A 13,993-nucleotide genomic window follows, 5' to 3' on the forward strand; every position below is an offset into this window, starting at 1 on the left:
CAGTAAAGGCACGTGCGAGGTGGAAGAGTCTGTGATAGAACCGTCTGCCTGGTGCTGCGATTCAGTTGTGCAACAACCCAACAACGAGAGAAAAAATCCTCCCACTGTATCACAATAGTTCAGAGCGGAGACACAGCAACAAGGATAAACAGACATTCGGTAAGAAAAGAAACGGCACATCATTTCCCTTATCATTTTAAGAAGTGTCAGCTGAAATGAAAACATGCCCTTTAAAGGGAGCGCAGACCTTTCCGTCTCTTTTAACTGAGCAAGCATCTGCTTCAGCAGTGAAGCGACAAGAGTGGACAGAGAAACCGTAATGTGTTTATTTCTGCCATTTGTTTTTCTGAAGAAGGAAAGCAGGTGGATGAAGAAGTCTCTCCCCAGTCTGTCTGGAAGCTCTGCTTGCCCTTTCCTCAGCTCGGGCAGCCATCAGTAATGCTCCTTTCCATCCCAGCGCAGGGGAAGAGGCTCCTCCTGCTGAACAGGCCTGGGAACAGTGAGAATATGTATTTTCAGGGAATTTGTAGAAAATGTCTTCATTTTTTTCTTTCATCTGAAGAGTTCAATGTTTTCAGCCAACTCCTGCTGTGTTTTTGTTGGCTGTAACATTTGGATTTTCATACTGGCGGCAGAGACTGAAGACATTGACAAACCTCCTCCTTCATTTCTTTGTACAAATGTCTTCACATAACACAAAGCGTTTTAAAATCTACTTAGAGGAAAATCCTCAGAAAGCCATTGCTTTGTCATGGATCTCTAATTGCAGGTTTCTCCCCCCTCCAGACAGAAAACAGCAGCGCCCAAGACCTCGAGAACTTCAAGCTTTACATCACATTTAATCCGATGACCTCTCAGACCTGCTTCTTTTGAAAGAGACTGAATGTGGCATATTCAAAGATAATATTTAAGGTTTTTCAAGACTGTCGCTTCATGGTCAGGAGCTCCCATAATGCATCCTTGCCATCTGGAGTTGTTATTAGCTAGTAGCAGTATCACCGTAATGATATATTATTCGGTAATGAGAGCCCAGCTGGCTGCACACGTTCTGAAGAGCCAGGCTCTGTAAAGCTTACTGAGAAATCGTGCACATAGAGAGTGAGGAAGGAGTGAGACGGATTCCCACGGGGAACTGGGGTGGTCATCAGCAGTGAGAGGGGGGGAAGATCTCTTGCTGGTACTTGGGGACAAGTCCACTTTTGCATCTCCCTTCGAGTCATAAGAGCTGTTGGGCCGGACCCCAAGGGCCACTCGATGCTCTCCAGTCACTTGCAGGGTTCGGGCCACAGGACCAGGCTAGAGCTAGGCCAAAGCTTCTTCGCTCCCTTCTTAAAAAACAGCCTCCAGTTGTTCTTCAGAAGATCTGGAAGCAAATCTGTATTTTCAAAGCCTCCCCTTATAAAACCTGTGACCAAAGAGGATTAATTTCCAGGGTGGAAGCCACAGGCAGCACTTTTGGGTGGGGATGAAAAGACCGTAAAAGGGTGGTTTTGGTCCAGATCAACAAAGCACAGAAGACCCAAACGGTTTTTCCTGTCTCAGCCAGGCATCCTGGCGTTTATCCCCAACTGTTTGCTCCAAGTTCTCACATGCTGAGATGAAAAATGGACAACGTTTGCGAGGACGGGCAAGAGCAGCTACTTGGTGCTGCAGCTCTACATAGGATAGACTTTCAGCAGAGCCAGACCTGCTCTGCATCCACTCTCCTGCCCCCTCCCCATCCATTAATTCTCTTCCTCATAATACTTGTGTTTATTTTTTGTCTAGAAGTTCTGCTTGGCCCGTAAGCAAAACGCAGATCCCTGACGCAGAAAGACAGATTTACCTCCAAGCCATGCTGAAACCGGTGGTGACTCTCTCAGCTTTGCATCTGCTTGCCCTGCCGTTCCTGCGATGTTCATGTAGAGAAAGCAGTAGACCTACCTTAGCAGTGACTTGCTATGTCTATGAAGTTTATAAATCACCAAAGGAAGAGCCCTGTCCTGCATTATTAAAGGTACATTATTAGACTTTATTTCTGAGCCACAGATGAACAGTAGTATGCAGCTATGAGCCATGTCTTCTCTGCCCAATATAAGAGTTTCTGGTAAGCGAAGAAAAAGTGGTATTAAAATATCCTCTTGGGAAATATTATGTAATATGAAGATGTAGTAGCAGATAACACAGCCAACCATAAAATGTTTTCTTGATATGACCTTTGGCAGTAACAGATAAAGTCGCTGATAGGTGAATCCCACCCTCCTCCTTGCCACTTCTCCCTTTAAAGTCGCAGGAGAGATTCATGGAGGAGGCTGCAAACTGCAGAGCAATCCCCCAAAGGAATCATTCAGCACTGCAGAGCATCTTCAGCAGAAATCCTGCAAGCTTATTGATACAGTACTGCCATAAAATTTAATTTAGCAGAAGTCAGAGGGGAAAAAAGAACCTGTATCTCTTCTAGCATGCTGGCCTTCAGAGCAGAATGAAGAGTCGTCTTCAGGAACTGAAGGCTGAGACCCATCAGGCCACGCGCTTGGTATTTCGGGAGAAAACAAGACCCAGCAGAAAGCTGTCACTCAGCAACCTCAGCAAGAAGGACTCGCTTCCAGCCCAGAAGGAAGCGTAACCACCTGCAGCAGTGGGATTTGTCTTGCCTCGCTCGCCTGCAGCATCCACCCCAGCCAGCTGATGCCTCATCGTCTCGCTGGGCATCTGTCTCGGGGTGGGATGAGCCGCTCCGAGCAGATCCTCTGCTCTCTGTCTGCTCCACAGAGAGCCCGAAGGAGCAGCTGGAGTGTCAGGACTGCCGTGTAGACCTCCCGTCTCCATTTGCTGCCGAAGACACACAGCTGAGCCGGCGCTTCTGTTTGTTCCGCAAACACCAGCTCTCGTTATCGTGATGAGGAGGACTGGAGAGCAGATGAGAACAAAAATAATCTCTGTTTCCATTGCGTGCTTTCAATATCATTTTGTGTAGCATCGTGTTTCATCTCTGTGCTTATTCACTTCGTTTCCCCAGTGCGGGTAATACAGCAAAAGGGGGAAAACACTTAACTGTCAGCATGTGGTTATAAAACCACAAAAACTGGCAGCGGGACAGAGGGCCAAGTTTAATGTTGTAAATTATCAGTAGCTCATTTTTAAAGCCTGAATAGAATGGCAGGCACCTGGCCAACCTTCTCTTGGAAACGGGCTTACCAAGGGCAAGCGTTGGGGTCTCCGGCAGCTGCCCGCAAACCCATGGCCCTGCGGAGGCAGCCCTGGAAATTCTCCGTCACCAGGAGCCGTAGCAATACACTTGCAACCAGAAGGAAAAAACCTGCTTACAATTCCTAGATTTCCAATGGCTGTGTAAGCGACAGTTGGTTAGAAAATTTGAAAATTTATGGCTTTCTCCCATGATGGTGTTTAACGAATGTCAGGCAATGGGGTTTGCTCACACTCAGACTCAGAATCAATGCTGGAGTTTTAAATACGTTGCACGGCATACGATTTAAAGTAGTTACTTCATTTATTCTGCCTTACCTTAAGGCTTTATCACTTTTGGCCCATTTTTTTCCTCCCATCCCTCATTTGCCAATGACAGCAGATAGAATCATTAAATCTGCAATATGCAAGGATGGCTTCCAGCGGCAGCACTTAGCAGCTCTGTCTTTGCCCATATGCCCAAAGACTTGTTCAAAAACAGAATTTTTGAGTAATTTATGACTGTTCTTACCATGATACAGATGGCATATTGATCCGTTTAATCTAAGTACCTGTGGTTTTGCAGAAGAAAATGCTACCCTTTTTTGTGCTGCTCATTTATGTTCTCTGTTTCTAGACTGAGAATGTGCTGCCTGTTATCCTAATTGACTGATTTTTTAACAAGTTTCAGTCTAGCTAGAACAAAATTAATTTCAGAAAGCTTGATCAGCTTACAGTTTGCTCATACTCCTCATCTCAGGACATCTATCACACAGCATCCATTCTTCCCTCTCCCGCCTAAGGGTGACCTTCAAAGCCACCCAGAAGGCCATCTCCTATGACATTCAGCTATTTGACTTTCAGGCAATGAAAACCACCAACACTTGCATCAGGCACTCTCTACTCTTCTCCAAGCAAAAGTCACAATATTTAGCTATAAGTTGCCAGTCTCATTATCTCAGAGAATTTTTTCTTCTACCACTGAAACCAGCAGAGCTGCTACTGCTTCTGAAGAGAGAGCAAAGTCCAAAGGAGACAGTCATACGTCTTTTAATCTTCATCTTTCTTTTTTTCTAGTTAGGATGAATCAAAACGAACCCAAACCTTTGCTGTTCCACAAAGCAGTGCCTGGCATGCATTCTCAAAAAAGATATTTCTGTGTCATGAGGAGCAGAGAATAACCAACCATTTCCACGAACAGAATCAAACCGCATTAAAAACTAAAAGAAGAAATGAAGGCTGTGAGTCCTTTCTTAAGAATAAGATTTTTCACCTGTAAAGCATCATGACTGGTGCATCAGGATAGTCAGACACCGACAGCCAGAGCAAATCAAAAGCTACACAGGAATCTGCTTGGCTAAGCAAACTGCATTAGGTCCTACATACAACCCTTCAGACGTGCCTCAGAGCTCTTGGTATAGAAGTTAATGAGTGCTACAGGTACTGCAGAGTCTTTATGATCTTGGTAGCACTCAAGACCCCTTGGGAGGTCTTCTTGGTGCAGTGTTTATTTTATATCACATCCTCGTGACGGATCCCTTTCTATCAAAGCTTGTTCTGGTCAGGCAACGGGAGGTTGTTCCCCACAGGTCCCTGCCTTCCCTAAATTCTCTAGGGCCTGGAAAACACGGTTCCACAGGACAAGATCCCTGCTGCAGGGACCCTGCGTGGTGCCCAGGGAGAAGTGCTTGGCTGCACAGCGCAGGAGGACAGGGAGAGGACCTGGGTGCCCCATGGACATCCTAAGTAGTTTGGGAGTCCTGTGGTGACCCAGACACGAGGGTATACCAGTTTTTTTCCCCAAAGTCAGAGCCCATAGGTTACATTCAGCGTGACAGACTTCACAGGGAGGAGAGAAGAAATTTTCAACCATTTCTTTTAGAAAACAGCAGCAAAATCACAATGCTAGCATTAAAAAAAACAAGCAAAGCTGTCATTTCCCACTCAACGAGAGTGTTATTCTGCAGCTGCTACATATGATACAGAAACCGGTGCTATTCCTACTTTAATCTAAGTTCTCCTGCATCTGCAATCAGTCTGCTTCATGTTTTATATTCTGATGTGTGGCTTTAGTATTGCACAGCTTCCCAGCGAGTTCTTAGGTGAGGTTGGGGGTGCACCTTGCCCCACAGCTCCCAGGACGGTGGGTGCAGCCAGGCTGGCACCAAGCCCCTGCTCCCCACAGATCCCCTCGGTCCCATTTTTGGGGGTTGCGAGGAATGTGCACCCCAAGAGCACAGAGATTTGCATAGGGCCAGAAAGCAAATGGTTTTAGCACCCATCACTGTCCTTTTGTGGAGCAGCCAGCCCATCTGGCTGACGAACTTTCAGGTTCTTAACGTCCTCTGTGTGGTGATACCAGTATATTTACCAGTTAGCAACACTGGGCTTCCTATAAAGGACTCGAGGAACATCATCCTCAGCAGCTCCCGAGAGTGGACCAGACTGTCCTAGGTTTGTTCCTGATTACCCCAGCATCAGGAAAGAATCACACCTGGAGCCTTTACATCACTAGAAGGTTTTTTTACCAAATGAGCTTACCTTCAGGAAAGCTTCATCTGCCCTCAGGATCTAACTTTCCTTTATCATATGTCTCATAAATAGCAATCTTTGCATCATCTTTGGCATATAAACAAGTGAGAACAAACCCTCATGGAGAGAGAAAAATGCGACAACAGGGAAAGAGCCCTTCTGAGATACACTGCAAATTTTCTTTCCTTAGCAAAATCTCAATCAACTCACCCGAGCTGGTACCTGGCAGACAGCTACAGACACAGCTTCAACATTGTGACTTCAGAGCCCAGGGCCAAACAAGTCATCCCCCAAATAGCTTTCCTGTAAAAAGAAAATCGTCCACAGCTGCTACATACAAAGTGAGACTAATTTACTTTTCCTTAATTAATCATCTTCATTTCCTCCCTCTTTAGCCTTAGCCAATGAGGTGTAAATTGCAGGGGCAGATGCATTTTCTGGGCTGAATTCCAAACTAAATGTTCTTCAAAAAGTGAGGAGGCACTTAGCACAGTGTTTTAGTGTTTCACTGTCATTAGGCACATTAAAATCACCTCATTCCGAAGGCTTTGGCGACATTATTTTACCCATATTCTTTCTAGTCTGATTATAGCAGATTTTCTACCCTGAGAGCAAAGACCTGAGCTCAGCAAAGAACAAACTTTGTTCCTTCGAAGTGTTAGTGGTTCTGGAAAACGAGCCGAGGCAGCCTGGTCCGACCCTGCACCTTCTGCTGCCAACCCTTGGAGGTGGCTTGTTGGGGGTTCCTTTACGTCCCAAACTTCACCACCTCCAGGACGTTCATGCAGGTCCAGTTATCTGCGGGTTCCTCAGCAATGAGGAGCACAGTGAAGTCCTCAGATAGACAGACACCAAACTTAGGTCCTAGCCAAAATACCACCACTGTCATTTTGAAATCTTATTTTTGGTATTTGCCAGATTATTGCCGTGATTAATGTACTACCAAACCATTGGTGTTTTACCAGCGTGATAAGCGAAAGAAAATGGTAGAGAGCATTTAAATTTCCACAACAGACAGTTTGCTTTATTCCTGACATCATAACAAAAGTTCAGATCAGATTTTTTTCATTTTCTGTATGCCAGTGTGCTCTCCTGCACTGCAGGAACAACTCTTAGTGCCAGGATAAAAGTTGGTTTTTTTTTTTTTCCTTCCCTGAATGTAAACAAGCCAGAGCCCTCATTTACAGAACTAAACTGTGGGCAAGCACGCTCTTATTTCTGAGGCAGCATTTGCAGCCAGGATCTCTGGGCATGCAAACTGGGAGTCTGTTGGATTGCCCACACCATTACTATGGCCGTGTTCAACCATACAGAGAAACTCCAGGCACACAGAAACATCGGCACAAGGCTGAAAGTGCAGTCCCGAAGGGAACCTTTCCTGGTAGCTTCATCACGGGCACTGACTTCTATTTAGCAAACCTGACACTGAAGAAAGTTCATATGTTTTCATTAATTGCAAAAAACATGCTTACTGTAAAAAGAGTAGGGTCAGGAAAATATTTGAAGTCTGCGGATTTAAGAGAGGCCCATCTTGCTGGAAACACCATTATATTCAGCACTACCAAAATCAATGACATTTATTTGAATTAAACATATATTAATCCACTTATAAAGGGCTGGAGCTTTCCAGTCAATTTTCTAATTGTAAATATAGCTTTTGTTAATATAATAAAAATAAAGTATTTCTCTCTCAGCCATAACTCTGGTGATGAAACCTGTTACAAGCATAGCTTTTTAGTAGCTACCATAGTGTAATTATTCATCAAAATGACAGAATAAAGATGCTTTTTATCCATCTTATATTTCACCTGAAAACATTTAGGTGGTTTGCAAGCACCAGCCTCACACGCAGTCTCAGGACATTGCGGATAATATTGGCAATAAATAAACACCAGCAATTCTGGCTGGAGGTGAAGCAGCGTCTTCTGCTTGTGCTATATCTTATCCCCTGTCCCCGCTTTTGGAGTGCGGTTTGCGTGTCAATATGAACTAATTCATCTTTTAAATGTATTCCCCAGCCTACAAATTATGTGGGCGAGGTCCTCAAACCCAACAGTATTTCAGTTCTACAAAGCTTCCCCTACCTAAAAGTTTTCCTCTCTCCGAGTGAGTTTTCAGCGTCACGCAGGGGTATAACCAGCCCAGGCTCGGTGTGACGGGGAGCTGTGGGTTGCCCATGGGTGCAAGGTGTCCCTGGGCCAAGGGGCACTGGGTCAAGCCAAAAAAAGAGCTGCGTGAAGAGAATATGGCAGCAGAGGAATGAGGGATTGTATTTACATGGATGTGTGTCGGGTTGCTTGCAACTTAGGAAAATAAATCGTTCAGTGGAGACCTTCGTTCTGTCGTCAGGCAGCAGAGCTGGGCTGTTTCTCTGGGTCAGAGCAGTAGCCTGGCTTGGATTCCCTGCTCCACTAAAAATCGGCAATGTGTTAAAAAGTACAGTTGTGATGTATTGCCTGGGAAGGTCTGAGGAGAAACAGGGTGATCGTTATGAAATGGTCACACACAATCATCACGAGCTCCAGATTAAATTACCTGGTTTCACACGGCACAAGGCTGCACGACAACGCCACTTCTGTTGCTGAACCTCGTGGCTAAGGCATAACCCGTCTTTGTGGGGCACGGGGAGGCTGAGCCCAGCTCGGCAAGAAGCCATTCTCTGGCTCCCCATCGTTCTGGTACCTGAAGGAACGCAGAGCCGAGAGCTTTTGGAGGGAATGGGTGTGACAGCTGATGCCGTGAGAAAACAGCAAGCGAAGTCATTCCGTATCTGTCATCTGCAGTGTTTAACCCACGAGCCCTTAGACCAGCCCTTCTGTTATAAAATCATCCATCTCAGTAATTGTAAAATCTATTAGAAACAAGCAGAGGCTGCCATGCAACACAAGTGTTATTTTTATTTACATCATCTTATAAAGGCCATTTTAATGTACGTTAATTCAAATTTTAATGGTATTGGCTTGGACGGTCTGCAGACAGACAGCATGCGTTTTGTGGATATATATTGTAATCTTTGTAACTTTTATTCAAGCAAATGTTGATGAACTTTAAGCATGAACTTTAAGCAAATGTTAAAATCTCCCTGTATACAGTTATTACCGATATCGATCAGCGCAGTCCAAAGTGAGTGGATATAGAATTAAAGCCACCCAGATTATTGAGCTCAGTCTTTATGAGGCACATAAAGAAGCCAAGGAAGGGTCATTTCTCTGTTAAATAACTCTCCCCATGGCAGCTGCGGAGCTCCTGGCCCTGCACAGCCCCGTGACAAGCCCATCACGTCCCACTGCTGGGCAGCCAGGTGGGCCGACCAGCCCCACAGCCATGGCATCAGGCGCGACGGCTCCGGGACTCTGCCAGGAGCAGGACCGGGTGGCTGGTGAGCATCCTGCCCACCGCCAAAACCATCCTGTGGGAGAACCTTGGTGACGCCTGGCGGTGAGGCCCTGGCACAGGTTGCCCAGAGAAGCTGTGGATGCCCCATCCCTGGACACATTCCAGGCCAGGCTCAATGGGGCTCTGAGCAAGCCTGGTCTGGTGGAAGGGTTCCCTACCCATTGCAGGGGGGTGGAACGGGATGATCTATAAGGTCCCTTCCAACCCAAACCTATGATTCTATGATTAAAGCAATCATCCATCTGCTTAGGATTCACAGCAAGAGCTGAAGGAGAAGCAAGTGGGCACAGCCGGAGGGATCAGTGTTTTACAGCCTGTCATCGCTTCCCACGCTCCCTGCTTCTCACTGCCGCGGCGAAAAGGAAAACAGCAAGAAGAGAGGTGTCCTCTGCCGACGGAGTCCTCTGGGAGACCTTTCTCACACCATCATTTCGCAAAGCAGTTTCCACATCATCGAGTATATTTCCAGAATGAGCATTTCTTAAACTTGCACAAAGATATATTTTATAGCTTTACATGTACAGTAAATAAACAGATACACTTGAGACAATACCCTTAAAAATAATTTTGAAAGTAGAGTTATGCATATGCTTTCCAGATTTTGAAAAATGAGTCTTTGGGTGCTGAGCACGAGTCCCAGGGGAGGAAAGCAGGCGTTCAGAGGGACGGCGGCGCGGTGCCTCCTCCGGAGAGCCGGTCCCATCCCCCAGGTACCAGGGGTGTCCCTGCCTGTCTGCCGTGTCCATCCACTGACCCATTTTTTCCTGGGTAACTGACCCAGAGCAAACCGGCTCAAATACACTGGAGGATGAGGAAAACAAGCAGTGAGATTAGAAACATAACGGGGACAAAACACAAGAGAAAGTTTTTGCATTTGATATGCAATAAAATACGCCAGCAAATACAAATACACTTTACATCAGTAAGCAGGAATAAGTGTAAGGCAGACAGCGCAGAGTCGCAGGCTGCCCAGGCACTTTATTTAACCCTTGCTATGCCCCTCTCCACACCAATGCCAAGTAGTGTACGCTTTCATGAGGAGCTACTGGCGAGAGTCCAGCGGAGGGCTATGAGGATGATGAGGGGACTGGAGCATCTCTCCTACGAGGAGAGGCTGAGGGAGCTGGGCTTGTTCAGCCTGGAGAAGAGAAGGCTGAGAGGGGACCTTAGAAATGCCTCTAAATATCTGCAGGGTGGGGGTCAGGAGGACGGGGCCAGACTCTTTCCAGTGGTGCCCAGCGACAGGACAAGGGGCAATGGGCACAAACTGAAGCAGAGGAAGCTCCAGCTGAACCCGAGGAAGGACTTCTTCCCTCTGAGGGTGACGGAGCACTGGCCCAGGCTGCCCAGGGAGGCTGTGGAGTCTCCTTCTCTGGAGATATTCCAGCCCCGCCTGGCCGCGGTGCTGTGCAGCCTGCTCTGGGTGACCCTGCTTGGGCAGGGGGTTGGGCTGGGTGACCACAGAGGTCCCTGCCAACCCCACCGTGCTGGGATTCTGTGACTCTTAACCTGTTAAACAGCCAGTTTCATGTTATCACTTTTTCGTTGTTTTAGGAAGATTTTCCTCGACCCCCGTTCCGTTGGCAGTGTTTTTCCAAAGCTCCATCCGACTGGCAGCGTTCCCCGGGCGCCTGCTGGGTCGGCGTGCAGACCCCGGCCACACACCGCGCGCAGCTGCAGCTTCCAGCGCGCCGGGAGAACACGGGCTCAGCATCTTCCCTTCCCTGCGCTACGGTCCCCGCTCCAGCCGACACTCGCGGCTGGCTCTCTGACATCTGCACCAGGCAGCTGCAGGACTCAGATAATTACCCCAGCACGTGGCACGGTGCGTGTGTTATTAAGGTATTGATTAACTGCATTCAAAGTGTACCAAACGACGCTGAAAATTTCAGCAGCTTCACTGCCAGCACAAACCAAAAACAAAGCATAACCCCTACCAAATCACCCACATGCCTGTTCTTAGCATGCATTGTGGAGTTGAGACTGGAAAAATTGCTCATTTTTTTTTTTTTTAAGTGTCACTTTAATGTTATTTTGTAATACTGAATTAGAGATGCTGGAAGAAGACTTTCACTTTCTGAACTGCAACACCCCTGAGGTATATGGTTGCTTTATAAAAACATGCGCTTCCTGACGCTTTGATTTCTCCCGTTGCATGCAGAATGTGGAGCCGAGCCAGCCGACGCTGACGGAGAGAAATCCTGCCCCAGCACATATCAAGTCCCATACTAATGTGACCACAAAGGTCTCCAGACTCTCGCTCCGCAGGGACCGTCCCCACACCGCGGGCACAGCCCAGGACGCAAACACAACTTTGGCATCACTGCATTTCCCAGCAAAATTCCAAACTGTCATTTCCCACGTTGGATTTGAAGCCTGAAATTTTTCACTCTGGTCTTGTCATTTCCACCACCAGCCCTCTCACCCTTACGAGGATATCACGCCCAGCTTGCTCACGGGTGGCATTTAGCACCGAGCACCGTTTCGATGCATTGCAGCCGTTCTCCGCAGGCCACCAGACTCTCCCCATCTCCTGCTGCTGGTGGACAAAGGCTGGAGGAGAAAGGCAAGCTGCTCTCCCCCAGCTTGGACGCAGCTCTCCAGCCCTGCACGCGGTCCTGTGGGAAAAGTACGGTTATCCAGGGAGCAACCTTCCCCCATTCGCCTCAAGAGAAGTCAAGAGCTACATGGTAAGGGAAGCACCTTCAGGTTAATGCCCTGTCACCTCCCCTGCTCCGGTGACCCTGCGGCTGAGTGGATTACTGTCCCACCAAAGGCTGCTCAAGCCACTCCACTCATCTCAGAGCTGATTTACAGCAAAACTGTCCTAATCCTGTGGTTTGCCAGGGATGAAGAAGAACAGGCAATGGGATGATTTCAACAGCTTGAGGAGAAGGGGAAGGAGAGACATGGCTTTGACTCACTCGATGAGAACGACAGCCGGTAACGGGCTGGAACAAAATACTGAGCTTTCAGGGCTTGTCGAGGTATTGTGGTTTTTAAAGTATTACTGTGCCTGTGCTGAGCAACACTTCTTTGAAAAACTCTGCTGTTCAGGGAACTCCTCCTGCGCGTTCTTCCAGGAATCGCATAATTTCCGAGACTCAACACTAGTCCTTTAGATACGGTCACTATGGCATGAGAGTTTAAAGACGCTGGCAGGCGTTTTTCTTCGCGGCCTGCTGAATGCCACGTTAGCCCATTGCAGCCATTAACCCACCGTAATTCTAGGTACCTCTGTCTCAAGCCTTCTCAGGGTGAGCTCGACGAAGTTTTTTTCAAAAAGTCGTGACGAGCAAAGACTTTAGCTTCACCTTGGGTGGAAGTTGTTGGCAGAATACACTGGGTCATTTCTCTCCTTTCTCTGCTGAGGAACACGTTGCTTACCAAGGGCAGCAGCTGTCCCCCACACCCCAGCCCCTTGTCCTCACTGTTGTTGAAGCTCAGCATCGTCACCAGCCATAGCAATGCTCTTTCATCACCCCAGATGCGACCCGACGCTACAGCATCTCCAGCACCCGCTCAGCACCCGGAGGAACGGCTCACAACCCTAACTGTGAAAGCAGCGTAACATCAGGGGTACGTGTCTGCAACGAGGATCTGAATCTCATCTTTTCTGGTTTGCTTTATTCCCCGCCCTCCCCTTTACCATTTGATGTTGTTATTGGTACAGCAGAAGGAATAACTGATTATAAATGCAGGGCCCTGGGGACGGTTATGAATTTCAAACATGTAAAACAAAGCGAATGAGTCCTTCAGAGCTCGTCTCCAAATCGGCATAAAGCCATTAATAATTAAACTGCACGGTGACCTAAATAAATCATAAGATGATACCTCGTTTAAATACTACTTGTCACATATCAAGCTTGTCTGACTGTGTCAGGTTTGAGTGCTCAGCCAGACAGGAGCGTGTTCCAGGTATAATTAAATCTATCTGTAGATCATTAAACAAGAAACATCCTCAAGCAACTGGTTGCCTCGCCGTCACCTGGACCAGCATGGTTCACACCGCCGCTAGGCAGCTGGGAAACACTAGGGTTGTTTGGCCAGGAGACAAAAACCAGATGCTTTTCAGTGAATATTTTCTGCTTGTTAGGAGATGGTCAGTCCACGGTGTGTTTGGTGCTTTGGGAATAACGATAATGGCTGTGCTCCCTTTTAGCAGCGCTCGTCTCGGGCACAGCCAAGCTGCCGAGTGCACGGAGGGTTACACCTTTGAATATCTTTTTTCCAACAGTCACAGCCAGAGCCCCAGAGAAGTGCATCTTTGCTGGCACAAGCCGGGCATTACTTGTCTTATATCAGAATTGGAACTGTATATAGTGATGACTCGAAATGCGTGAGCCCTGGAGGGAGAGGAGGAGGAGGAGGAGGAAGAAGGGAGGAAGAAGAGGAGGAGGAGGGCTGGATGGCTCCAGGGCCCCGCTGCGTGTGCACGGACGGGCAGGCAGTGCGAAAGGCAACGCGCGTGGGCGAACGGAGCAATTTCACAGCCTGGCATCATCGGCTTGAAACAAATCGTTTAGGATTCAAGCACAATTTTAGCTCTCGTTTCTCCACAGTGCCCATTACTCAGCCCTGGGCAGAGGAGACAGTGTAAAACGCAATACAGAGCAGCAACAAAAACAAGGCAAGTTCCTGAAATCAACAAAAGAGGCTGTTCTCATAGCCATTTGCCATCAAGAGAGAAAGCACGAAATAGCAGAAAATCAGGAGGCAGACCGTTCTCATGAAACTTTCAGCTCAAGAGGTTCAGAGCATGCGGATCACTACGTGAGCCTTTTGGGTCCTGTATGAAAAACAAATCAAAGCTTGGAGAAGCAGGAGGTTGAAGTATCACCGCAAAGCCGTTTCGCATCGAGATGTGCTTGTTTTCAGGCTCCTGACAGCGCTGGAAGTC

This window comes from Opisthocomus hoazin, chromosome 6 (assembly GCF_030867145.1).
Source record: "Opisthocomus hoazin isolate bOpiHoa1 chromosome 6, bOpiHoa1.hap1, whole genome shotgun sequence".
Classification (NCBI taxonomy): domain Eukaryota; kingdom Metazoa; phylum Chordata; class Aves; order Opisthocomiformes; family Opisthocomidae; genus Opisthocomus; species Opisthocomus hoazin.